The sequence below is a fragment of the Macaca fascicularis genome, chromosome 14 (assembly GCF_037993035.2).
Source record: "Macaca fascicularis isolate 582-1 chromosome 14, T2T-MFA8v1.1".
In the NCBI taxonomy this organism is placed as follows: Eukaryota; Metazoa; Chordata; class Mammalia; order Primates; family Cercopithecidae; genus Macaca; species Macaca fascicularis.
The window spans coordinates 25,634,756-25,661,101 of NC_088388.1; the positions used below are offsets into that span (position 1 = coordinate 25,634,756).

Here is a 26,346-nt window from a genome sequence, read left to right on the forward strand (position 1 = left end):
CAGAGAGAAGGGAAACAGACCTGGGCTGTGTAGTTGGAAGATGGAGAATCAGATTTGCTTTTTATATGAATAAAAGCAAACTAGATTGTGCCCTACTGGATGAATAGGAGTTAGCCAGGTGGTAGAAGGTGATATATCAGTTTTCCCAGAACAAATACAGCAAAGTCAAGGAACAAGCAACATCATGATGATAGAAGACTGCAAGTGGCTTCATGTTTCTCTAATAGAACGAAACATTCAATTTGGAGATTGCTAAAGACAAAACAAAGACAGTGATTTAAGGCGCTGTATATGGCATGTTGACCCTATTAAATGTAACTTATGGATAACGGTGAAATATTAACATTTTCTAAATGGTTGTGTGGCATTGATAATATATTTGAGCCTTGAATGGGTTACTAGCATGGCAGAAGAAAAAACTTTAAGATTAAAAAGACTAGGTCAGAGAGAAATCCATATTGGAGATTGTTTTACTATCGTAACAGAGATAATTGGTGGAAGTTAAGGTCCAATTAAAATACAATGAACTGAGTTAGCTAGACTTGTTTTCTTTTTGTATGATGAGATGAAGAGAAGGAAACAAGGTTTCTTACATTTGTTGACTAGTGGAAATAATAGAAAATCAGCAGGTAAGGGGTGATTAGAAGATAATGTTTATAGTTCGTTGAAAAAAAGTTGTTCCAGGTGAAGATTGGGAAAGGAAGTATTGCAGGAATTTTCTGTAATTCTTCGAAAGATAGAGTTCTTGTCCATCCCATGGCCCTGAAAATGTAAGCTTGCAGATGGTTTAAAGGGTGAGTAAAGCAGGGTTTTATTGGGTGAAAAGAAAAAAAGAACCAGGGTGCGGGGAGTAGGGGCGGAAACAGAGACTCTCACAACGCCAGAGTCCCTCTGCTAGGGCACTTCCTGCCAGGTAGTTGGAATCCCAGGTTCCATACAGGAAGAGGAGGGGCCAGGTTCAGGCTCCTCTCTGCTGCAAACGTCATGAATTTCCCAGGGCTCCGCCTCAGTAGGCAGGCTGGTTGGGGTTTCTTCAGGGACCCCCGCCCACCTGGCTGTCTCATTCCCTCCTCTAAAGAACTACATCTAACTGCCATTAGATTTTGGATAAGGACAAAGACCGATCTTAACTGCTTCCTGCTGACAGGGTGCTGTTTAGGGAAACGGCCGTCCCCAGAGGCCTATTTAAGGGTTCCTGACAAAAGGGGCCATTGTAGAGGCTCCGGTTGCATGAGAGTTTGGAGTTTGATGGCCTGAAGGCAAGAACAGACAAACTGGGTTATTAGAAAACATGTATCAAAACAAAACAAGGGGAGGGGTAAACACAGCTCAAAATTTCTGAGGTCTTTTACCAGTTTACACAGGGAGATGGAGGCCAATAGCTGACTGGTAAAAAAAACTTTACCCCATTGCTGGCATGTTGGGCTTTGGGGTTCCCATCTCCTGAGCTCAATATTAAGCCAACCAGTTTAAGGTTTAGGAAATTAACTCTCCAGTTTGGAGGATGCATCTGAGGGGATTGTCTTATAGTATGGAGACATAATTACCTGTTAGGAATAGAGGACCAAGGAGGAGAAAGGAATAAAAAGAAAGCATTTTTTTCAAAGGAGTCCCAAAGGTTCAGAATGCATTCTAAAGGCGTACAGACTGAAGATGAATGACTACCCTTCTAGAAAGAGGGGAGCAGGTATCCCTGGTTCCCTTCAGTTCTTAGGAGATACCTGGGGTATGCAAGGGAGACAAGGAAGAGTGTCCTCTTTCCTGTCTTCTGACCTTGCATCTCCGAGTTCCAGCGACCTTGGCAGGTGCTGCCATGAATGTTAAAGAGGCTTGCACCCATGAAGCAGAGGGGTCTAGATAACAGGAATCATCTGCTCTCACCTAGGCCTCTTTTCCACCTACTGTCAGAAGCCTCGGAGTTCCCTAGACCTCATTTATGCCATGGATATTAACGTGGTCTTTATCCATGAAACAGGAAACTTGGGGTTGGCTTAATTGGTGGGAATCAGCCACCCTCACCGGCACTGTGCCTTTTAACCTATTGTCTTTGCTTCTGGATCCCTCAGATCCAGTTTTCCTTCCTGGGACTTTGACCTGAAGCTTGGAATTGAGTTTGGGACAAAAATGTGTCTCAAGAGGGGTTGCATGAACTCCTTATCATAAGCTGAATGGTAAGGTGAAACTGTGGAACTGAGTCCTCCTCCAACAAGGGAGAGGAAAGGATGTCTTGTGACACATCCAGATAACTCGCTGCTATAGTTGTGCTTGCTAGAATTTGGGTGCATGGTGCTTTGCTTTGGTTAGCTCCCTTGGTCTTACTTTACCAAAAGGAAACTACTGAGTAATTGGCATCGTATTTATTCCCATCACCTGGAAAGATTTGCAGGATAATGGCTCAGAACTAGAATACTGGTCCATATTTTATCATTACCCATGCCTTTTGTTCTTTCTGACCTACAGCCAGAGATAGCTGGTTGGTTCACAGGAACAATCAGGGTTAGTCTAAAATGTAGGCAAGAAACTTAAAACAATGAGTTTAGAATTTAATGACAAATATATAAGTTTTGAAGCATGATTTGTTTCTCTCCAGACATCATGGTTGTTAGAAAACAAATTATGATAAGACTGAGTGGTTTTCAAGATAGACTTTAGTCTTATACTTGGCCTGATTATTTGCATAAAGTGCAGCAAGAGCAATTATTTCTACATAGGGCTTTTGGATTGGCTTTGATGGAAGTCTGTTCCACAAGAAATCTCAGATAAAACCGTTTAAAGCGCAGCCCAGTCATGGGTTTGCATTCTCAAATACCTGTGAGTTGCGTCATCCTCTCCCCTTAAAGTCCCAAGATAAACTTGGAGCCCCTGGACCTGTTAGAAAGTAAAATTGTTTACTGACCACAGGTGAGGAACCCTGTATAGGGACTGTGTAGGCAAGGGTATGAGGCCAATTTCTGCACTGGGCTTTTATTGGCTCTGCAAGTGGAGATTGACTCCTTAAAGCAAAGCATACCCTTCCAGTCAAAGCCTGGTAAAATAACCATTTTCTTCAATTGTGTTCTGTCACAAAAGAAAAATGGATTCTTATTGCACTGATGCAAATATTGCCATAAATTAAGAATACTTACAGAAAGTCTCCAAATTCTAGAGGAATCAGGCAGAGAGAAACAAACATGCCCCAAATTTTGTCCACAAGAGTATACCTTACTTAATTATTAAAGGCCGTAAATAGTTCAAAATAAGTTTCATTGACTATGAAAAACAAAACAAGGATCAGCAATATTCCAAGCAAAAGTCACAAAGATTTGCTCAGCTTCCTGAGTTCAGTCAATTTAGTTAATTCTTGTTTTGCTTGAGATTCGTGAACATTTCAGCTCTTTATGAGTCCTGTACATTTTCCTTTATTGTGACATTGGAATATGTCACAATCTCCAAAGTTATCAGAAACCTAATTGTCTCAAACACGATCAGAAATTGTATCTGAGAGCACCTGTCAGGGTCTTTTTTTTTTTTTTTTTTTTTTTTTTTGAGACAAAGTCTCATTCTGTTGCCCAGGCTAGAGTGTACAGTGTTGTGATCTCGGCTCACTGCAACCTCTGCCTCCTGGGTTCAAGTGGTTCTCCTGCCTCATCCTCCTGAGTAGCTGGGATTACAGGTGTGCACCACCACAGCAGGTTAATTTTTATATTTTTAGTAGAGATGAGATTTCACCAAGTTGGTCAGGCTGGTCTTGAACTCCTGACCTCGTGATCCAGCCACCTCGGCCTTCCAAAGTGCTGGGATTACAGGTGTGAGGCACTGCGCCTAGCCTAAGATATCAATGCTGCCAGCACCTTGGCCTCAATCTTTTAGTCTCCAGCACTATGAGCAAATAATTTGTTGTTTAAGCCACACAGTCTGTGGTCAGAGTCTTATAGCCTATTATAAATCATTTTTTGAAATGGATTAAAACCAAACAACAATTGTCTGTGAATAGCAAAATATCCAGGGTAGTTACAGTTAGAAACACGACTGACAAATAAGTTTGGTTATCTCTGTGCTACAATAATTTAACATAACAACCTTAATTATGATTGATGGCAAATACTTAGACATTAGAATTTTAGAAATACTACACAGTTTAGGAACATATATTATCATTATTCACCAAGATATAACCTAAGAAGATTGAGCATTATTTTGGCAATACCACGTATCTAAACATGTCAAATAATCCTGTTTGCCTCTCTTCTCCGGACAGTTCAGGGACCCCCTGAAGTATTCAAAAAGCCACGTGTCAGGAAAGACAATTTTTTTGTTTGTTTGTTTGAGACAGAGTCTTACTCTGTGCCCCAGGCTGGAGTGCAGTGGCACGATCTCAGTTCTCTGCAAGCTTCGCCTCCATGGTTCACGCCATTCTCCTGCCTCAACCTCCAGAGTTGCTGGGACTACAGGTGCCCGCCACCATGCCCAGCTAATTTTTTGTATTAGTAGAGACGGGGTTTCACTGTGTTAGCCAGGATGGTCTTGGTTTCCTGACCTCATGATCCGTCTGCCTCGGTCTCTCAAAGTGCTGGGATTACAGGCGTGAGCCACTGCACTGGGCCAGGAAAGACAATTTTGAAGCTGAAGTTTGATTTTGGAAAGGCTGTTAAATGTTATAAGTTTAAAACACTTGATACTATGAAATAGAATTCCAGATTACTGTAAATTATTTATTTTGCCAAAATTATGATTCAGAAATTTAAAAGAAGCAAAAACCTTTTATAACCCTTTATAAATTTTGCTAAAAAGCAGATTAGCACCTTAGGAAAACCTTGTTATGCTTTTATTTCAATGCTCAATTTACAGAAAAACTATAAATACCTTTTATTGAATTTAGTCAATACGCTTACACAGATAACCTCTTCTGGAAGATTCACTTCCACCATTCTTCCACCACTTCTTTGAACCTTCAGCTTTTTCCTATTTTAACTTAAAACAATCCTTTTAGTTTACATTTCCATGCGTCCTTATAACCTATTACCTAAAAATACATTGTATTGTTTTTACACACCTTGCATGTAAATGTATCTCTAGGAGTTTCAGTAACTCCCAGCAATTTTTAACTTTAAGGTAAAACTTGGTAAGTTGCTTTAATTGTGCGCTAATTGCAGCCAAGGTTTCCCTTCTTAGTTAAGAGCGGTTAGTTCCATCTGTCCCCAGGTCTTAGCAATTGTGAAGCCGCCAAGTCAAATAGTTCTCAAAACTCAAAAAGCAGTTTGTAACCTTAAAACACTTATCAAACCTTGCATGTGATCTGCATTTTACTAATAGTTTTCAGGGCTGTTTTTATTTCTGAAAGATTAAAGTCAGGGAACCGGAAGTTACCACAGATTTTATTTTCTCTTTAAAAAATGTAAGATCCAAGTGCTTATGTTTCTTTAGGCCAAATTAATTAGAGCTCTTTTGACAGACATTACACAGAGTACACACACAGACAGGCAGAAAAAAAAAAAAAAAAAAAAAAAAAAAAAACCCAGTCGCTGGGTGGGGCGCTTTAAGAGACTGGGCTAGGTGACCAGGTGCAGTAGCTCATGCCTGTTAATCCCAGGTTTTTGGGAGGTCAAGGCGGGCAGATCACCTAAGGTCAGGAGTTCAAGACCAGCCTGGCCAACACGGTGAAACCCCGTCTCTATTAAAAATATAAAAATTAGCTGGGCATGGTGGCAGGCGTCTGTAATCGCAGCTACTTGGGAGACTGAGGCAGGAGAATCACTTGAACCGGGGAGGCGGTGGTTGCAGTGAGCCGAGATCATGCGACTGCACTACAGCCTGAGCGACAGAGTGAAACTCCATCTCAAGAAAAGGAAAGAAAAAAAAAAAAGAAGAGAAAAGAAAAAAGAAACAGGGCTAAGAAAACAAACTTGCAGACATCTAAGCTGGGAGGGCTCATCCCCTCAGGCAGTATTGCTAAACTAAGCCTTGCCAAGCAGTTACCAGCCATGCCCTCAGGATGTAAAACAAGATGGAAGCTTGATTTCACAACAAAAACTTTGCAGAGAATACGGTTATAGTTGGCCTAGTAAAACATCTTCTACAAGAAAAAAAAAAAAAAACTTTAAAAGTTAGCTTGCTGACAGGGTAGAGAAGGGGACAGAGAAGAAACAGAAAAACCGTTTAAAAGTGCAACCTCTTATTCTTATGCAAGTGGTTCCTCCACCAGGGAGACAAGTTTAAGCTTAATTACTGTCTGATAGAGTTAAACCCCTTGGACAGGGAAGGGGAAGGCTGGGGCAGCCTACAGGGGCTGGGAACGAGCCAGCCGGCTGTGCAGGACCCTTAGGCCATGGGTCCCAGCACCAGCAGGGAGCGGGGAGCAGAGGGAGCTGCTGGTTACCGGTGGGTCCCAAAAAAGGAAGGAAAAGGCCATGAAAAGGCCCGGGAGCTACGCGGGGTGGAGGCATGGCTTCCCCCACACTCAGAAGTCTGAAAATTAAAAGGTTGAGAAGCAACAGTGAGAAGCTTTGAGTCTCCATTTCACTCAGGGCTTCTGGAGCCTCCACGTTACAGAAAAATGTTGCATGACTTTTCCTTAGTTCATCTAAAGATGGGGTCCTTGTCCATCTCATGGCCATGAAAATTTAGACTTGCAGACCAGTTTAAAGGATGAGTAAAGAAGGGTTTTATTGGGGGAAAAGAAAAAAAGAAAAAAAGAGGGAAACAGGTACTCTCTCAAGGCCAGAGTACCTCCGCTAGAGCACTTCCGGCAAGAGGGTTAGAATCCCAGGTTCCACACAGGAAGAGGAGGGGCCAGGCTCAGGCTCACCCTGCTGCAAACATCCTGACCTTCCCTAGGCTCCATCTCAGCAGGCAGGCTGGTTGGAGTTACTCCACGGACCCTCTCCCACGGGCTGTCTCAGAAGGTAAAGCCAAATTTTAATTGTATGGAGTTTGGATACCTATGGGAAATCCTAGTAGAGTTGTCCAGTAGGAAGCTTTTCTGGGCTGGTAATATGAATCTCACAGTCATCAATACAAAATTTGTAGTGAAAACAGAGTGGGCGAAATCACCTACTATGCAATATAGCTATTTCAGTGGGAAAAGAAAGAACTGTGAGAAATAACATTTCATAGGTGTGAAGAGGAAGAGAAAAACATTAATTAAAAAGCCACTAAAGAAATATTTGTTGTTTTCACTGTAGGTAAGACCCTATGCTAGGCCCTGAGGTTATCTCTGTAAATATGAATCCCAGGCCAGAAACAGAAACAGGTGACACAGATAATTAATTGCAGCTGCGTTAACTGCTCTAAGGTAAAATTGCAGGGTAGGTGATACTGCAAAGGGAATTCTAGTCTGGGAAGTTTCTTTTAAAGTAGTGGAATTAGAGAAATTGGTGGTGATTGATGTTAATTAGAAGAAGATACAGGACAAGTGAAGTTGCAGTCTAAGGAATTTAGACTTTATCCTATAGGCAATAAGGTCATGGAGAAGAAAAATAGATATGAGCCAAAATTCATATCAAAATGATTAATTTATGAGAATTCAATGAGGAATCAGTGAAGTTATAAATCTCTAGCTGGGATTGAAGAAAGAAGATGCCTTAAGTAAATATATATATATATATATATACACACACACACACACAAACACACACACACACATATATATATAAGGAACTTTGTATTTTCTGACCTATATCACACAAGCAGCCCACAATTACTATGCAATAAAGAGAATTTTCTGAAGAATCACAAACTCATGATATCTACATTCAGACTGGTTTACCGTGGCTGGAAAAAATAGAAAACAAATGCCTTTGATAAGTTTCCTAAATAGCTAACTAATCCATTTTAGGAGGTTCTTTCGTTCCTTAATATATAGTACGAATTGCATTTAATGGAAGAACAATGAAACAGGAAATTCAAAATACTACAAAGTCCACCAAGAGAATGAAGTTAGGTTATCATCTACTAAATAATTTATTAATTGATGTTATAATATCTCAGAGAAAAATTACAGTTGCAGTTTTCCAATGCAGTCAGATAAGAAATATAATGAATAGAAGGAATGTAGGCTTTTATACTTGTGATTAGACCACTGAAGAGAAATTCAAGGAAAGTAGTGGATGCTGCAGTATGAATAAATAAAACCTCTGGAGACCAGATTACAGGTAACCATTTTGCTGTGAACACCAAGGCACACACGAGAAGTAAAGTAATACACACCTCTGCCATCTCAGGGGCCTGTCACCGAGTGTTAGGTGACATCATGTGTATTATTAATCCAAGGCTTGGAAAGCTTTTTTAAAATGCTTTGGTATTTGTTTCAAAAAAATAGTCTTAAAATTGGTAAGTGACCATGATTTTTAATTTTTTTATAAAATGTTATTCATAAGCTGTCTGCGAAACAGCTGCAAAACATAGCAGTATATATTTATTACACAATAATAAATTTACTTATATATTAATAAGTAACAGTTTGAAAACATGGAAAGAGCTGGAACCTTCAGCTGGGTCATGATGACTGGGTTTATTTTGCTTGTAGTGCAGGTCAGAGAGAAACATGTCTATGCTAATCATTAAGCAATGAAAAAAAAAATAGAGTCATGAGCAGGTAACCTCACCTGGATCAACATAATAAATGTCAGAATTGGTTGGGGGACAGAGGAAAAGCAAAAAATAATAAGTTTTGGCTGGGCGCGGTGGCTCACACCTGTAATCCTAGCACTTTGGGAGGCCAAGGCAGGCGGATCACGAGGTCAGGAGATCAAGACCATCCTGGCTGACACGGTGAAACCCCGTCTCTACTAAAAAAAAGTACAAAAAATTTGTCAGGCGTGGTAGTGAGGCCTATAGTCCCAGCTACTCAGGAGGCTGAGGCAGGAGAATGGTGTGAACTTGAGAGGCGGAGCTTGCAGTGAGCCAAGGTTTCACCACTGCACTTCAGCCTGGGCAACAGTGCAAGACTCCGTCTCAAAAAGAAAAAAAAAGAATAAGATGTTTTTAGTCACACATAGAATCTTAAAATCACAGTCTTTCAATCTGTAAGTCTGATAATAAATGGTTTAGATTCTACATCAGTTTCTCTCTGGTTCTTTGATTGGATGATTACTAGCACAGTATCCAGGAGGAAGATTATCACCATTCATTACAAGCCTTCTGAGTATCTTACAATATTAGAATTTAGATAGGTTTTCTTTCTGGAGTTTAAAATCTAGAGTTTCTACATTTTCATTGATTACTTAGAATTTGGTAAGCACCTGTGCTATGTCTGTTTGTATCCAGTGAATCAAGTGTGTATAGTTTTTGCTTTTACCTTTACTTGGGTCCTAGAAACATAAGCACAAACATGTTCGCAGAAAAATTATTTTTATAGTTTCTTGTTTTATTTTATACCTGGAAACTTCTGTTCACCTGTCCCATGGCTATGGAAATATTGTACTTTAAAAATCTTTACCTGTTGCCTTTAAGCCTATTGACAGATTCTATCTTTACACAGCCATACTTTCCTTGAATCAATCCACACCCTACTAAGTTTGCCCATTTGTCATTTTGAAACAGGAACAGCAGGGAAAGGGGTAGAACACCATCAAACCATTACATCTTTTCTAACTCCAACTATTCACTTTTTCCATTTTAAATATTTTTACTATTTTAGTAGCCATTCAGACACTAGATACAATATTTTAGCCTTTATTTTTGGGTTCCAAACTTCCATTAAAATTTTTGACTTCTTTTAAACTGCATGACTCTAATATTTTCGTGAGTATATACATGTGTGGACATAAATCCATGTGTACTTCTTCCACACTTATATTCTCCATTCTTTTGCTACTGCCCAACACACATTTTATAAAAGTTTTTTAGTGAATGTGTAGAAGAATAGTTTTTCTCTTCTAGTAGTTTCATGGTTTAAAACTCTCAGTTATATGTTCTTTATTGTTTATTAATTTTTCCACCTGCTTCTGAAAGATTCAAAATATCAAAGTTATAATGGTACTGACTTTAAAATCACATTATTCATTAATATAGTTTCCTTTTTGTTTTGAAAGAGACAGTTGTTTCTCAATATGTCATTTGTGTATCTACATCATTGGTAATAATACTTACTCATTATATTAATAACATTGTTATAGTTAGCATTTATTGAATTCTCAGGTCAGACCACTCTTAGGTTTATAAATTTGATTTTACATTCCTCAACTTTTCCGACTGTCCTCAATATTAAGACTAAGCACTATGAGAAAAATAATGAGTCTGAAGATTCCACCCAAGGTAGGAAAATGAGGACCAGAGGTACATACTATTTTATTTCCCTTCTCCAATGCCTATTCTTGAGAAATAGAAACTCTGTTATACATTCTGCTTACATAAAACCACCCTTTTATTAAATCTTGTTTAATAAACGTCTCTTAAAGAACTGAAAAAAACAGTTAATGAATCCATAACATAATTTTACACATCCTTTCTTAGGTTCATAAAAGAGAATATGCTCTACAAAGGTTAATCGCGCGCGCGCGCGCGCGCACACACACACACACACACACACACACACACACACACAATCTGGTCCTAAACTATTTCTGTGTCTTGGAAAACGTGTCTCAGAGTTGCAGAAGTTTTCAGTGACCTGAAATAGAGACCTTGACAATGTAGCCCTGAACATCCATTATGAATGTAAAAGGAATAAATGTAAAAAGCAGAGTTTGTAATTCTTGCAATGTTGATGCCAAGTTCTCCTCTGTTCACAATATTTCTAATGACTATCTTAGCAAACAGAGCTGACTTAATATGTGCTCTTGGGATTTCACCTCCTGCCCTCAATCATATTTCTGCCAAGTTGTATGTTTTTTAGTGTGAAGACTCTTAGAAAATGTCTAATATGATGTAGTTTACAGAGTTTTCAGTTCATTTTTTTTCCCCTCTAGATTGCGGGGGTCTTGAGAGATGGAAAAAGGAATTATATTATTCTAAAACATAAAGGGGTCTCACATAAAGATTCAAGAAATGTTAAAGTAAAATGCATGTGTCGCTTAGTAAATACACCAGAATCACATTAATGCATTTAAAAGAAAACTTTTGCAAAACTTAGATGTTTTTGTTGCAGGCCTTCAGGCTCCTACTCTTTATTCATCTTTTCCCTGAAACCACTTTTTAAGAGTCAGGTTTCAAGAGGCAGAATTTCACTTTTAAACAAGTTAATTAAATTAGGGGTTTGCAAACTATTAGCTGCCTACCAAAGACCACTGCTAATAAATAAATTTATTGGAACACAGTCATGCCCATTTGTTTATGCAATATGTATGATTGCTTTAATGCTATAATAACAGAGTTGAGTAGTTGCAACTGAGATTGTATGCTTCAAAAAGTCTAAAATAGGCTGGGCATGGTGGCTCATGCCTGTAATCCTAGCACTTTGGGAGGCCGAGGCGGGTGGATCACCTGAGGTCAGGAGTTGGAGACCAGCCTGGACAACACTGTGAAACTCCGTCTCTACTGAAAATACAAAAATCAGCCGGTCGTGGTGGAGTGTGCCTGTAATCCCAGCTACCTGGGAGACTGAGGCAGGAGAATGGCTGAAACCCAGGAGGCACAGGCTGCAGTGAGCCAAGATTGCACCACTGCACTCCAGCCTGGGCTACAGAGCAAAACTCTGTCTCAATAAAAGAAAAAAGGTCTAAAATATTTACTATTTGACTCTTTATAGAAAATTTGCCAACACTTTGTGTAGAAGATGGAAACTAATTAGTCTTTGCCAATTATAAGCAATTATTAACATAGTATTAAATGATTTGTAATAGTTGGGCTTTGAAGTCCCATATCTGCATTCTTTAAGAATACCTTCCTTCAGCTGGGCACAGTGGCTCATGCCTGTAATCCCAACACGTCGGGAGGCCGAGGCGGGCAGATCACGAGATCAGGCAATCAAGACCATCCTGGCCAACATGGTGAAACCCTGTGTCTACTAAAAATACAAAAATTAGCTGGATGTGGTGGTGCATGCCTGTAATCCCAGCTACGTGAGAGGCTGAGGCAGGATAATTGCTTGAACCCAGAAGGTGGAGGTTGCCAAGTTTGTGCCATTGCACTCCAGCCTGGTGACAGAGCGAAACTCCGTCTCAAAGAAAGAAAGAATTTTAAAAAAAGGATACCCTCCTTCCACTAGCTACACTGCTTGTTTATAATTGTAGACTAAAACAGCATGGTATTTATGAGTAAGTAAAATTTCACATTGGACACTACTCTGTGACTTAAAATACTGTCTTTGAGATTCCTTTAGCACTTCTTTGGTTGCAGAATTTATTACCTCCAGTATTTTTAATTGTATCTGAGCGAATTAACAATCTCATAAAAAGAAATATAGCCAATGAGCTTTTAGAAAGCTTCCTTTTTGTTTAAAAAAAAAAAAAAATGAAGCTAATTTCTCTTAAATGTGAGTGTTCCCTAGAAACTTTCACACCATCCTATGCTGTACTTACATGCTGATTAGATGCTTCAAGTGCATGTAATTTTCCTGAAGAAATATTTATTTTGCTGTGTTGATGATTCTTTTTCAACTAGAATTATTAGGGGAATATAGTCAGTCCCCAGAAATAAAAGATGACAGGTGTTCAGGCAACCATGACAAATTTAAATGGCATGATTACTTCTCTGTGGTAGATTATTTGTTTTATTGTCTGAAATAACACAATTACATTGCGGTCTACTTCCATCTATAGTTACATCGAAGAGAAGATAAAAGAATAAATTAAGCTTGTTTCAAGTACATTTTGGATAATAATTGCAGAGGACTTGAAAGTTGGCAGGCCAGTTGAAATGTGCCCCGAATTCACTAAAACTAATATCTAATATTTTGAGGATTTTGACTTGATATATATTTTAACTTTCCATCTATTTTCCAAGTGTTTTTGAACAAGCTCCAAATCTCCATTTAGAATAATGAGCAATAAGGAATTTTTCTTTTGCCTTATAATCCAAGGGTATAGGAAGAAAAGCTCCTACCCAGATCGTTTCCCCCTAAAGATTCTATCCTTAGACTTTGCTTCCCACTTAAATGTCTAACTCATCCTTTCTCAGCTCTGACTCCATATTAGAAGCACCTTGTGATCAAAAAAACAGTGACATTCAAGCCCCATGCATACTTCAGCGATTTTGATTGCGTTTATCTGGGGTAAGGCCAAAACATCAATGTTTTTAAAGATCCCCTTGTAATTCTAGTGTACATTAGGGTTGAAAATTGCTGCTCTAAATGCCTTAGTGACTATATAGGTAGATCCTATGAAATGACAAACCCAGTGGACTATCAGTAGGAGCCAAGTATGAAGTTTTTGATGGAGGTTTGAATGAGTTTGAAATAGCAAAGCAATGGATGGAAATTTAGTTTCTCATATTGGATGTGAGCAATTAGAATTCACTTCCCAAGTTAGTCTAATACCACACAGGCATACCATTTGTCATGTGATTTCACACTTAACCAATACCTGCTTATGGCTTAATGAATATAAATGAATATGAATATAAAATGACTAATTGTGCAGAGGGTAGTAATCATTTGTCCACTAGGTGCTTTTTTCATAATGAATTTAAATGGCTATCATAATTCTTGAGGCTAGAAGTAATTAATACATTTCAGACTGTGAATATAGATGGGACCTAGGATATAAGAATAAGAAAAGTTATTATTTCTCATCAGTGGAAATCTTTAAGAATGAGGCAGTCATATGCCTTTCCTGGAATAAGAAAGAAAGAAGATTCAGTGAAGACACGAGGTTGAATTTTGTCGATAACCGTCAAGGGTTCCTCCTATCATGTGTGTCTCTTGGGGCACAGGGAAGATAAACAATGTGGCAGAGGGAAGTGCTTCACCTGTAGCTTTAGCTGGATGGTCTAATCTTGTGACGAGGCTCTTGGATATTTCTAGGGAACATACAGTGAGAGTAATGACCTAAGGGGATTATAGGCTAGGGGATGGAAATTAGAACTCTCCAAACCAGCTTGATTCTTTCCACAAATGTAATTAGGTAAATTCCAAAATCTTGATATTTTGTCTTTTCTCATGAAAAAATTAATCCAGAAACCTGAAAGTCATTTATTCATTCCTTTATTCAATTCAATCTATAGCTGTTTTCTATATTTTTTCCCAACTATACTTCATTATCAATTGAAATGTCTAACATGCTTAATGCTATTATTAGTCTTTTTTCCTTCATTTCTTTGTTCATTTCTTCTCTTTCCCTCTCTTTGTCCTTTTTTTTTTTTTTATAATATCTCTTCTCAGTTTTTCTGTTTTTCAAATTACAAAATTAATGCATCCTGTTGTAACAGGAAAACCAATACAATACCAAGATATGTAAAGACGGCACTTATCATCACCCATCTGTCCCAGGTGATCAACATTAAAAGCTTGGCATTTTTCTTTCTGCATGATTAGTTTACTTAAGCTGTTGCCACGCTTTTTTTTTTTTTTTTTCTATTTCCTTCAGGGGCAAGAATATTTCCTAGAGCAGCAACTAAGTAAACAACTCTGTAGTGAAGTACTAAAATTCAGGCTCCTAGATTTAGAATGCTTGTTTGGATCTTTCCTCCACTATCCACTATAAAGGAAACAACTTAAGCTTGAAATGCTCCATTTTTTCTCATCTGTAATATGAAAATAATAGCCTAACTTCATCATAAAGAGGCTGTGAGGATTTATGTGTGGTAATGCATATGAAGTATTAAGATGTGATATGGCATCTAGACAACTACAAATAAAGGATGATTTTTATTACCAATCAACTTTTATGCTGATTATCTCATGCATTTTAGAAAAGAGAACATTTCCAAGTTGTTTTTCTCCAATCTGTGCAAGAAATATTTTCCAATGTGCTAAGCCTACAGCAAGAGCCCACAGGAGCTGAGTGGGACCAGAGCTGTTACAGATTTATTTCAGGGAATTGCTTGACTTAAAGTTGAATGTGAATGGGTAATTTAAAATCATTCTGTGTAGCAGGACGTTCAAACTAAAGATAGACATTGGTGCTGATGGCACTACATCATGACTTTTTCAGATATTTTGTGTACAAGGGAGGGGTTGGGTGTGTGTGGGTATGGTGACGTGACCTGCTCACCTGTGTAAGTAAGCAGTCCAGGGAGAAAGCAGTGACCAGTCAAATTCCAAGTACTCAAGTTATTCTTTTTCTCATGCCTTTTGTTGAGAAAAGCTTGTACATTACCTTTCGTAGAGATGGGCATCAATTGCTACGGCACTAAATACCCTGTTCTCTGTGGCTAGGTATATATCTTATACTCAGTGCTAAATATATAGTAAAGTCTCAATAAATACGAATGAAGAAATGGATGGATAAATGGATTAACGACTAACTGGATGTTTGAATAAAAGATGTGGTCCTCCCATTGCATTCGTCTTGTCTGCTGAGGAGACCAAGAAAGACCACACAACGCTGTGCTTAAAACACGTTTTTAACTGGCCGGGGACAGTGGCTCATGCCTGTAATCCCAGTACTTTGGGAGGCCAAGGCGGGCGGATCACGTGGTCAGGAGATTGAGACTAGCTGAGACCATCCTGGCTAACATGGTGAAACCCCGTCTCTACTAAAAATACAAAAACAAAATTATCCGGGCGTGGTGGCGGCACCTGTAGTCCCAGCTACTTGGGAGCCTGCGACAGGAGAATGGTGTGAAACCGGAAGGCGGAGCTTGCAGTGAGCCGAGATCAGGCCACTGCACTCCAGCCAGGGTGACAGAGCGAGACTCAAACAAACAAACAAACAAAACCAAAAAACATATTTTTAGTGTCAATGACAATGTTTTTAAGACATTCTTAAAGTGTCTCTGAGTTTCCTCATCTTTAAATTGAAGCTCGTATTTTCTCGGTGTTAGGGTGCATGGATTACTTCGGACAATATGTGTGTAATTTTTTTTTCATATTATACTTATTAAATGGGTAATTATGAAAATAAAATAGAGTGTTAGGATGCACTAAAAGTTGAGCTTTATATGGGTCTGGCACAATGTGAAAGGTTACAAAATAGTTGATGAATGAATGAGTGAATTAATAAATGGGTGGGTGAAAACATCTTGATTAAATTATGGCCCAGCTTCTGCTAATTCACACAAAGTCCAGAATTACTGGTGAAGGATGACTACACACTTATATGAGGTGTCATCACACAATAGCCGTGGACTAAATCTGTCCCCATAACCCTGGTTGGTTGGTTTGTTGGAATGGCTCCAGACAAAATTAATAGAAATTTGTTTTCTCTCTGGCTAAGTACCTACATTATAATCTCAATTTTGCCTCTTTATTCACAAAGCCTGAAATATTTAATATCTGCTCTGTACAGAAAATATTTTCTAACTCTCTCTGTACTATAGCTCCAAGATTGCTGGGCCAAGTCTGATATTATCTACTCAGTACCTCACTCTCTGCCTGATTTATTATGGTAATCACTCCCTCGATGACTATTTAATGAATGAATAAACAAATGCCAATGCCATATGCACTGATCTTCAATACAGAAAGTATTTGTTTCAGAGTTCACAAAAACAGACATTTTACGTTTTACTAAGATAGAAAAAATTTTAAAATTATAACTACATTATTAAATGCCAATTGTTTAAAAAACATTTCAGAAGCATAGTGTGTATCATGATGAATTATTTTCTGGTTATCTGCAGAGGTAGAATGTACTTCTCCAGCTTATGCTTGAGATTCTAGCTGGTCTCCTTCCATATGTGGATATTGCAGGAAAGATGATATTCACGGGCTGAAAAGCCTTCTTGTCGAGGATGGAGTTTAGCTGGGAGTGTTTGTCTGTTGGCTGGTCCTTTCTTTTGTTCTTAAAAAATTTCAGGTGGGGAGAACTGCATATCCAATTATGCTAATGAACCCACAGAGGAGTCTTTCAGCTTCACGCTGTGTAGTGCTCACAGTATGGACTTTCACTTAGTACAATTCTTTGGTCTATAAGAGCTGTGTGACTTAAAATTAAGTGCTTTCAAGATTCTCAGTATAACTAGAACGGAGTCGATTTAAGTGCATGTGCCCTTTATGGCTATTGATAAACTCTATCAGCCTCCATTTTTATGTTTCTTTCTCCTTTTGTTTTGGTGGTTGAAAATTTCCTTTTGCTATTTTGTCTGATTTCCTGTAGTCGTTTAATATAAATCACTTCAAATCTCTTTTTTTGAAGTAGGTAGGATAACCAGAATTTCTAAATATGATATAAACTATGTTTATAATCTTACTCCTGAGACATTTCTGAATTAAGTAATTTTTTCTTCCCTGAATCAATCAATACATACTTATTTCCCAGTCCCGCTCCACAATATTCGTGGGATTCAGAGTAAGAATACTAATGGAAGGCCACAAACCATTTTTTTTTTTTTTTTTTTTTTTTTTTTTTTTTTTGAGACGGAGTCTCGCTCTGTCGCCCAGGCTGGAGTGCAGTGGCCGGATCTCAGCTCACTGCAAGCTCCGCCTCCCGGGTTCGGGCCATTCTCCTGCCTCAGCCTCCCGAGTAGCTGGGACTACAGGCGCCCGCCACCTCGCCCGGCTAGTTTTTTGTATTTTTTAGTAGAGACGGGGTTTCACCGTGTTAGCCAGGATGGTCTCGATCTCCTGACCTAGTGATCCGCCCGTCTCGGCCTCCCAAAGTGCTGGGATTACAGGCTTGAGCCACCGCGCCCGGCCACAAACCATATTTTTAAATAGCTAAAAGTTATAAGTAAGCTAATATACTGTTAAATAAAATACATTCTGTCTCCCTACATTGACAAATATCCGCCTTTATTCTGGCCTGGAAGGCAGGTATGAACTTAGCTTTCTTGAGCTCTCAGAATGGAGTGACTCAGGGAGGGTCATGCCAAACCCTTGCCACCCTTTCTTCTCCTTCTGTTCCATGCAACTCTTGCTGGAACCACCAAGACACAAAATCTCCCACCTCCACCACAATGCCCCTTGGCCATCCTGCAGGGCTTTGAATGTGCTATAATCTGTCTTAATTTGACCCAGAAATGTTTGGGCAAACAAATCTCAAGCCCTAGCAGACTGGACTGTGGACTAACATGTGGGTACAAGCGCTAGTGGGCATGTTCTTTTGATGCTGTGGTTTTACCCAGTTCGTGGCATAACCAGAAGAAAGCCGGGATGGACCCTCTAAAACCACAGGATTTTGGCACAATCTTCTTTTATTCATGTAGAAGGGAAGTACTTTGTCACGTAATGGAAAGAACATTGACTTTGAAGTAAACGTAGCTTCGAATTTCAGCTCAGAGTTTTATTAAGACTGTGGTCCTGGCGAAGTTGCCCAAACTGTTTGGTTTCCTTATCTGTGTACTTTATTATAATTTCAGTGAGAGAGTAAACAAGATAATGGATGCAAAGCACTGGCACAGTGTTTGATGTCCAGTAGATGTTTAAAGAAAAGTTGGTTCTTTTTGCTATTATACAACTAGTAAATATTTAGTAAAGTATTGACTTTATTTTTTTGTTGATTTCATTTTATTGATTATACGTCTTTACTCATACCCCTCTGTAATTCACAGGAGGTGGCTTTAGTAGTCTTACTAAATCAAAGGCTGTTTCCGTTTTTGTAATGATGTGAGCTGAGGTTCTCTTCTGGAACCTCAGTTTTCATGACTGTTTATATAAGTCCTGGCATTTGACTGGCTTCATCTGCTTGATTCTCACTTTTTGATAAACTGATACCTAGTTCAGATTGATATCTGGCTGCATTGGGACATGTTTGATCTTGGAATAAAAGCCCAATAATAAATCAGTATTCCACGGAGTCGTTTGGGTTTGATCTAGGTGAAAAAGCTCTTTTATCATCAGGATTCTTTGATGGAAGTGACCCTCTGGTCTTTTGATGTGCCAAATGCCCAGAATGGGAGAGTCTCAACAAACTAGCAAGTCCAATTTTGGCTTTGTGGAGATGAAGAAGTAAATGACTTTTAGGTAACTGGGAACCACATACACATGTGAATCAAGACTGTTGTTTCTTTCTTCTTTTATATCCTCAAGTTGCTCTATCAGCATGTATCAGTCAGTAAACCAATGGTTTTAGATTTATTTCTTGTAAAGTAGTTGTTTTATTTTCCCGTACCTTACAACTCATTTTTATATATTATATTATGGCTAATAAAATAGCCCCCTTTTAGATTTTGCCAGTAGTTTTCACATTTATTCACAACAATGACAAAAAAAAGTAATAAATATACATTATGGACTAGGGTGTATAAGGCATGGAGATATAACTGTGAAAAATATAGAGCTGTGATCTAGTGGGAGATGCTCATGTTTATATTAGGAAAACTACACAGGAAAGACTTCTGGCTCACACTTAGGGATACAAAAAACACTCTGAAGAAAATAATTCTTAAAGAATAATAGAAGGAGGGTGTGTGGAGAAAGAGAAAGTGGAGGAAGGAGGAATGAGAAAGTAGTAAATAAAAGGAGTTGGAAAATAGAGGAACAGAAAATGTTACAGGCAGAAGAAATATATTTTGTAAATCCTTGATGTGATGGACACTGTATAAGCTCTCTATCGTTGAGTAACAAATTATGTTTATACTTTAGAGGCTAGAAACAACAATAACAACAAAGACAGTTTTCGTGCATCAAGAATCCAGGCATGTACTGGCTGGGTCCTCTGGCTTCAGGATCTCACAATGCTACAGTTAAGTTGGGCAGGGCTGCAGTCATTTGTGAGCTGGACGAGTAAGGAATTCACATTCAAGGTCATTAATATGGTTTTGACCAAGTTTCAGTCTCTCATCATTTGCTGGGCTAAGAGTCTCAGTTCCTCTCTAATTCATCTGGCTGTTGATCAGAAAAAATTACTTCCTTGCTACCTGTGCCTCTCCATAGAGCATCTCATAGTTTGGTAGCTGGCTTCCATTAGGGCAAGAGACAAGAGAGTAAGGCAAGCAAGATGGAAGCTAGAGTCTTCTTGTAACCCAATTTCAGAAGTGACATCCCATCTTTGCCATATTCTCTTTGTTAGAAATGTGTCACTAAGTCAAACCCACACTCAAAAGAAGGGAATTATACAACATCATGAATACCGTGAGGCAAAGATTTTTAGGAACTGTTTTAAAGGCTGCCTACTACGGGTGGTAGAGTATATTTAAGGAACTGAAAATACTACTGTATGTTTGGAGCATAATAGTGATAAAGTGAAGGGAAATTAGACTGGATAGCTAAGCATTAGCCAGATTGCAAACGGATTTAGAAGTCATGTTAAGGGTTTGGTGATTCATTGTAAGAACAAGAGTTTAAGCTGACAATGACATTATCATATCTGCATTTTAGAAAGTTACTTTGGTAGTAGTGTGGAGACTGGGATGTGCTGGGTTGTGTTTGAAGCTGCTGTGATAATCTAGCTGATAAAAATTAGTGGCTGTTTAGAGCATTAGAGTAAGAATAGAAAGCAGTTGTTGAACTCAAGAGATTATCCGGTCACAAATTCAAAAGATATAGCAGAGTGTATATTAGGTGGCAAGGGAAAGGTGAATTAAGGATGAAACTGTTTCTTACTTGAGGAAATTATTGAAATGTAGTTTCATTCGTTAATTGTGTTTGGGTGGTAGGTAAAGTCATTACTCTTATGAGATCTGTACAAATTTGAAGAACTGTGAGACATCAAACTGAAGATGGCCAGTAAACATTTGAAAACATGATCTGGAGTTCAGAAGAAAAAAATGGGTTACAGTTAGGGATATAAAGGTCACGTGAATCTTAGTTGGTACTTCGTTGATTAGAGTGTATGAGATTCTAGAGAGAGGGATCAGCACCAGACAGAGGTATTCCAGCGTGGAACGTTTTGACAATAGCAAGTAAAAAGGTGGATTCATATGGGAAGTAACAAGAGGGAGGCTGAAAAGGGGCCAGGTTATGCAAAGCTTTGAAATCAGCAGTTAGACCTTTGAACCTTTTTCCTTAATGAAAATTGGAGACATCGTTTTGTTTGTTGGTATATGTTTTAAGAATGGGAACCACATAATTGCATGTATTATAGATAAGCAGTTGGTGTGTGATTTGTGTATGTTTGTGAGGTGTTATAGGAGTCTCTGTTCATGCTCATATAGGCCAAGTAAAGACTAGATCAACCATATATCCTCTTTTGATATTGCTAATGTCTGAATAAGCTCATTGGAACACTGGTTCTCTAATTATTGACTGTTTCATCAAAACAGTTGTTATCTTCAGTATAGAAGCTGTCGCAATATTTTTAAGATATTGAATGAAAATGCGTTTGCTATCAACTCATTTTTCTGAAGAAAAAAAAAAAAAAAACAAATACAGAATTCCTGTATACCCTTTACTCAGCTTTTCTGAATGATAACATTTCATATAAATGTAATTATCAAAACTAGAGAATTAACATTTAAGTGGTTCTATTTTAAATTTTGTCAATTACTCATGTAATATTTGTTTTGGACCAGGATTCAATTTGGAATCCCAATTTTATTTGAAGATACAGTGATTAAATAGTATCATAATAATAATTACATTTTTTCTTTGAGTCATGAAGAGAAAATTTCCATTTTATTGTATATACTGATATTGTAATATAATAAAACAGAGTATATTTGTTTTGGATGCAATTTTGCTTTTCTTTAAGCAAATAAATTCTAGTAGTATACAATTGACTTAGCCTAACTAGAAGCCTTAGAAATATAACCAGTGCCCAGGGCTAATGCAAAGAAAACAGAGGAAAGGCAAGGATAATCCAAAAAGACCAACCACAGAATGTGCTTAGGGTTTTAGATTTAGTAGTATGAGAATGGTTAATACCTTGAATAAATGAACACAATACTTCTGGGAAAGCAAAGGTTTTGGCAAGGAAATTGGGAGTATTTCTGTTCAAGTTTTTGCTTCTCAAAATTGGTGAATTATATTTTAAAATGTATTGTTATTTATTGCTTTTTAACTTTTCATTTTGAAATTTTATACAAAAGTCACAAAAATATAACAAGAAATTCCTACCTCTAGTGTTGAATGCCATTGCTGCCGTAGGGGGTTAGGCTTCTCTGACGTGCTGACTGCTCTAGGGGGTTCAGGCATAACTGATAAGGTACCTCCATTGAAACTGTGACCAGGTGGGTACAAGTTACCACTACGCATAACAAGAGATCCTTGCCTGCAACATCATGGGAGGATACGAAAAGTCCTTTGAGGGACAAAATCTGCCAAAGCACAAACAACTTGAAGCCAATAGGCTCTCCCTTGCAAATGATGCACCACAAGCAAAACAGTAAAAGAAAAAAAAGAGTACCTAAATGAAGATGTGAATGGATTCATGGAATACCTAAGGCAGAACTCACAGATGGTTCGCGATGGGGAGATGATAGCAACAATCAGGCAGTAAGGGAATAATTTGCAGTTGCTTTAAAGAAAGACAGTCTTATGGGAAGGAAAACAATGAGTGACAAGCAGCGAAGAGAAATAGAGTGGTATGTTTCCATTGCAGAAAACCTGGTCATACAACGGCAGATTGTCCAGTTGCCCCAGAAAATCGAGAGATGGGCACTGGGTCTGGGTTCACAGAGAGCAAAATAATCAAGGGCAGGGCTAAAGTAGCCCCGGCTCTTGGTGAATTTCCTTTTGTGAAATGTTTGTTTGTGGGGAAATGAGACAACTGTCCAGATCTTGTCCTGATCATCCCAGAGGACTCTGTGTTGATGGTGGTGGTTGCAAACTTTGTTGCTCTGTGGAATATTTTAAGAAGGGTTGCCCTGAAAGTCAGAATTCAGATCTTTGGAATGGTCAAAGTTGATTGCTGATCAAAGGGAATGAGTGCAGACTCTGAAGAAATTGGATGACTTAAATCACAGAAATCCAAAACAAATATACCTAAAATTGTTATTTTTTGATAATGAGTAAGTACTATTGCTACTTACAACCTCGTTGTTACTTTGCAAACAGGACATACTTCACAAATTAGAGCTGGGCTCCCTTGGAATCAAGCATTTATTGTAGGTGTCAGTATGATCGAGATGTGGTCAAAAACATCTTTGCGTATTCTGTCCATTGAGAAGTACTTCTATCACTGTTCAGAGAAAATCACTGAAGGAAATAGTAATATTAAAAAGAATTTTCTAAAGGAGCATATGTTTAACTGATACAACTTAGACACAACTAAGTGGTGATATAACTGATTGTAGCAATCATCTTTTTGAAAATGCAAAATTACACATAAATGTGAATCACCCCTGAGCAAAGATACTGCTTTGCATTTGGAAATGAATTTTTCTTTGTATTATTTTCTTGCTTCAAAGTATCAATTTATTATTATTATAGTATAAGTTGCACAAAATCTTTATTTAAAATATATTGAATGAAAATCCATTATCTGATTATTCTGGGGAAAAAAAAACAGGACAAAGAGTTCCCAATTCTCGAATACTTTTTACCCAGCTTTTCCAAATGGTAACATTTTATATAAACACAATTATTGAATCTAGGAAATTAACATTTATTCAGTTCTATTTCAAATTTTGCTAATTATCCATGTTCATTTATTCTTTCGCTCTCTTTCTCCATCTCTCTCTCTCTCCCCTCCCCACCCCACCCCAGCCCCCTTTCTCTTTCTTTCTTTTTTGAGACTACGATACAATTCTGAATTCCAGTTTCATTTAGTTTTCATGTACTTTTAGGCACTTTTAATCTGGAAAAGATCTTCCACCTTCCTTTGTCTTTCACGACTTTTATATTTTTGATTGGCTAAGAATTTGGTAAAATATTTTCAATTTTTCTGGTAATTTTCTGGCAAAAAATACCAAGAATGATGTGTTCCCTTAAATGTTGGGATTTTTGAAGTATTCCATTTATTAATTATTAGTCTTTTTACCATCAGACTTTTAACAAATGGAGAAATAGTCTTTGGAGTTACATAGGCATCAAAACATATGCTTTGTTATTTATAAAGCTGAATTAGATAATAAACCTTAGACTTGATTCCTTTGTCTTCCGAATTGAGTTCGTCATTCAGGCAATAGCAAAGCAGATGAGTAAACCCAGAGGCCGCCTTATGCAGAGGGAGGGACTCTCCAGGTATTTTATTGTAAGGAGGAGAAGAGCAAACTCGAATATATTACACTTACTCAGTAAAATCTATGGGCCAATGCAAGTCACACCATGATTTTCTTGGTCTTGTTTGTGTTGCTATAACAGAATACCACAGGGTATAAATCAGAGTATAAGTCATCCAATTTTTAGGGAACAGAAATCTATTAACTCATGGTTCTGGAAGTTGGGAAGTCCAAGATCAAGCTGCTGGCCTCTGGTGAGGGCCTACTTCCTGTGTCATGTCATAGGAGAAGGGCAAAAAGGAGGAGTGTGAGAGAGGCAAAGGGGGCCAAACTCACCTTTCTATAAGGAACTAGCTGCCATGATAACAAACCCACTCAACAATAGCATTAATTTACTCTGTCCTCATGGCCTTATCACCTCTCATTTGGCGCCACCTCCCAACACAATTGCATTGGGGATTAAGTTTCCAACACATGCTTTTTTGGGGACACATTCAAACCATAACCTTCTGTCCCTGGCCCCTAAAATTCATGTCTTTCTTGTGTACAAAATACATTAATTGCATTCCAATAAATTCAAAGTCCTATTTTATTCCAGCACCATCTCAAAAGTCCAAAGTCCAGAGTGTCATCTAAATCAGATATAGGTGAGATTCAAGGCACAATTCACCCCAAAGCAAATTCTCCTCTTGTGAGCCTGTAAAATCAAAACAAGTTATCACTCCCAAATGACAATGGTGGGACAGGTATAGGATAGACATTCCCATTTCAAAAGGGAGAAACAGGCAAGAAGAAAGGGGTAACTAGTCCCAAGTAACAACATTAAATCTTAGGACTTTAGAATAATATTATTTGACTCCATGGCACAGTGGGGTGGGGGTTGGGCTCCCAAAGTTTTGGGCAGTCCTGCCTTTATGGCTTTGCTGGACTCAGCCCATGCAGCAGCTCTCACATGTTGTAGTATTATGCCTGCCTCTCTCCCAGTCCAACATTGTATACTAGTAGATCTATAGTTCTGAGTTCTTGGGAGTGGTCCCACTCCCATGGCTCCATTAGACATTGTCTTTATTGGGACCTGTCTGAGGTTAACTTGTTCTCATGACTCTAGGCACTGCCTTACTGGGGACTCTTTGGTGGCTTGTACCCCACAGTTCTGCTGGGCACTGTATTAGCAGAGGCTTTCTGCAGCAACTTTACCTTTGTAACAAGTCTCTGCCTGCGTCCCCAGGCTATCTGGAACATCCTTTAAAATCTAGGTAGAGGAAGCCATGCCTGCACAGCTCTTGAATTCTATGCTTCTGCAGAATTAGTACCATGTGGACACTGCCAAGCTTTATGGCTTGTACCTTATGCAGTGGCTGGCGAAGCAGCACCAGGTCCACTTGAGCATTGGCTATGGCAGCTGAGAAGCACTGCACTGGAATTCGGAGAACAGACTTGAGATGGCTTTGGACAGCAAGCCCCAAGTTCCCAGTGGTGTCCTAGTGATATGGCTCCGATGAATGGAGGGACACCAGGTTCTTCCTCTTGCGTCAAATTGGAGAAAACAACACTGATACACATGGAGTGGTTTTAAGGAGCAGAGAGTTTAATAGGCAAGACAGAAAGGAGGAGGAGGAGGAAGAAGCTCCCCTTTACAGAGACAGAGGGAGGGGGGCACCAAAGCCGAGAGAAGAGACCCTAAGAGGGGTAGAAACCAGCCAGGTATATGAACAGGCTGGAGTAAGCGGTGTCTGATTTGCATATGGCTCAGGGGATTGGTTTGACCAGGCATATCATTGATGTAGCCCGTGAAAAAACTGGCCCTCCTACCCTTGCCTTTAATATGCAAATACAGGGCTCCATGATGTTCTATACGCATGGAGATATTGTCGGGGCAGCCATGTTGCCAGGCAAGGGCAAAAGGACAATGGTAGGAATCAGCATGTTGGGTGGACCTAGTTTCTAATGGTTGGCATTTGAATATGAAAGGTTTCCAGCCCCGGTCTAAGAGCCAGGGCTTTTCTGCTAGGTAAGAAATATTTCTGGAGCTGCTTTAAAAAGAAATAGAAACTTTCCAAGGACCCCTGTTTCTCTCTATCTGTCTAAAATAATTTCTTAATAACTCCTATCACACTAGTTCTCTCTTTTGATACATTTCCTTCTCACAGGCCTTGGCACTCTGGGCCTTTGATGGAAGGGGCAGCACTGGTAATCTCCAAAGTGCCTTAATGGTCATTCTCCCATTGTAATGAATAGCCTCTGGCTTTGTTCTATCTAGATTAATTGTCTTATCAAACAGTCCTTGGCCACACTCTCAGTTTCTTCTCCTGAAAATGCCCTTTCATTTTCATAGGGCCAGTCTGAGAA

The 26,346-nt window shown here is 38.7% G+C and overlaps 1 pseudogene; it reads left to right on the forward strand.

Moving 5' to 3' along the window:
* The first annotated feature begins 1,653 nt into the window (after positions 1 to 1,653).
* On the forward strand, positions 1,654 to 22,839 carry LOC102116540 (zinc finger CCHC domain-containing protein 9 pseudogene; annotated as a pseudogene).
* Positions 22,840 to 26,346: the final 3,507 nt, after the last annotated feature.